The sequence below is a fragment of the Orycteropus afer genome, unplaced genomic scaffold (assembly GCF_000298275.1).
Source record: "Orycteropus afer afer isolate SDZICR_OR568_19922 unplaced genomic scaffold, OryAfe1.0 scaffold00012, whole genome shotgun sequence".
Classification (NCBI taxonomy): Eukaryota; Metazoa; Chordata; class Mammalia; order Tubulidentata; family Orycteropodidae; genus Orycteropus; species Orycteropus afer.
This window is the reverse complement of record NW_006921599.1, coordinates 5,942,904-5,944,759: the sequence shown is the minus strand read 5'-3', so window position 1 is coordinate 5,944,759 and position 1,856 is coordinate 5,942,904. Positions and strand designations below refer to the sequence as shown.

The 1,856-nt window shown below is 36.7% G+C and overlaps 1 non-coding gene across 1 annotated transcript; it reads left to right on the top strand.

The window, feature by feature from the left end:
* The first annotated feature begins 1,188 nt into the window (after positions 1-1,188).
* Positions 1,189-1,295, top strand: LOC122151161. Its single transcript, XR_006164011.1, has one exon. It is a non-coding gene; the product is annotated as a U6 spliceosomal RNA (small nuclear RNA).
* The last annotated feature ends 561 nt before the right edge of the window (positions 1,296-1,856 follow it).

The window sequence follows — 1,856 nt, the reverse complement described above, 5'->3', positions numbered from 1 at the left end:
CGACTGGACTCATAAGCAGCATCATGACAAATGGAGAAGAGATTGAAGTTGTCAGGGATTTTATTTTACTTGAATCCACCATCAACAACCAGGAAAGCTGCAGTCAGGAAATCAGACGTCATATTGCACTGGGAAAATCTGCTGCAAGGGAGTTATTTAAAGGGTTAAAAGGAAAAGATGTCACTTTGAAGACTTTTGTGCACCTGATCCAAGCCCTGTTATTTTGAATTGCTTCATATGTGTGTGAAAGCTGGACAATGAATAAGGAAGAGCATAAAAGAATTGATACCTTTGAATCATGGGGTGTTGGTGAAAAATTTTTAATATACTGTGGACTACCAGAAGAATGAACAAATCTATTTTGAAAGAAGTACAGCTAAAATGCTCTTTAGAAATGACGATGGTAAGACTTCAGCTCATGTACTTTGGAAACAAGTTATGAGGAGGAACCAGTCCCTGGAAAAGTACATTATGAAAAAGAGGAAGACTTTCAAGGAGAAGGATTAACACAGTGGCCGTAACATGGGCTCAAACATAAGAAGAATTGTGAGGATGGTGCAGGACAAGGCAGTATTTCATTGTGTTGTACATACAGCAGCTATTAGTCGAAACTGACTTGACAGCACCTAACATCATAGATGTTATGCAATGATCATGAGATTTTTATTTGTATTTTTAAACATTTTCTGTCCAAGGAAATGATTGGCATATTTGTGCAATAGGTAGAACAGGTTAATGCATAGGTTGATTTATCTGTTCATACCTAAGGTGAATATTTTGTCAGTTGATTCTCCTTACCTGAGGCACTTGAGAAACCTGATGCAACTAATCTTGAAGAATTTGAAAATTTCTTTGGATGGGCCAACTTGTCAACCAAGATGTCGCAAATGAATTTTCAATCAATTCCTTTTGAGGCAGAAAGTATGATGAATTTCTCTTACAGAGAAAATTAATTTAACCCATCTCATATTATTTAGAACAGAAGACATTGTTGAATTTAGCTTGCCTTATAAATAGGATTACTAAATTTTTTAAGTACAAATTATATTTGAAACAAATTTGCTGTCCAGAAAGAAATGTAAAATGTCTATTTCTTTAGGTTTGAGTGACTCCCTTAGTCAAGTTTTAGAATCTCTCCCTTTTATTGCAGTTAACAAAGTTGATAAAGAACTTTTAAAAGTAAAAACAGTGTTCTCTGCAGCAGCACATACACTTAAGTTGGAACGATACAGAGAAGATGAGCATGGCCCCAACATAAAAATGACACACAAATTCATGAAGCATTCCATATTTAAAACAAAAACAAAAAAGCACCCTTTTGCTTCTGTCAGCTATATATAGCTTCAATAGATATCCATCATCATCCATCTAGCTGCCTTCAAGCTGACTCTGATTCAAGGCAATCCCATGTGCGTCAGAGAAGAATTGGGTTCCACAGTGTTTTTATGGCTGATTTTTCAGAAGTAGATCACTAGACCATTCTTCTGAGGCTTCCCTGGGTGGACTAGAACCTCCAACCTTTTGGTTAGCAGCTATGTGCTTCAACCATTTGCATCACCCAGGGACTCCTTAATATGTATCACTTAAACTTATTAATATGGATTTCCTGAAACAGAAAAATAAGCAGCCAAGAGTAGATAACATTCTTAGATTATTTTTTATACATAAAATCTCAGTTATCACAGTAGTTCTCATTATGTAACCAAGAGGGATTTCAAAAGCCACCCATAAAAGATAGTTAATCCTTGTTGTTGTTAAGTGCCGTTGAGTTGAGTCATTTCCAACTCATAGCGACCCCATGCACAGCAGAACGAAACACTGCCCGATCCCGCGCCAGCCCCACAATCCCTGCTATA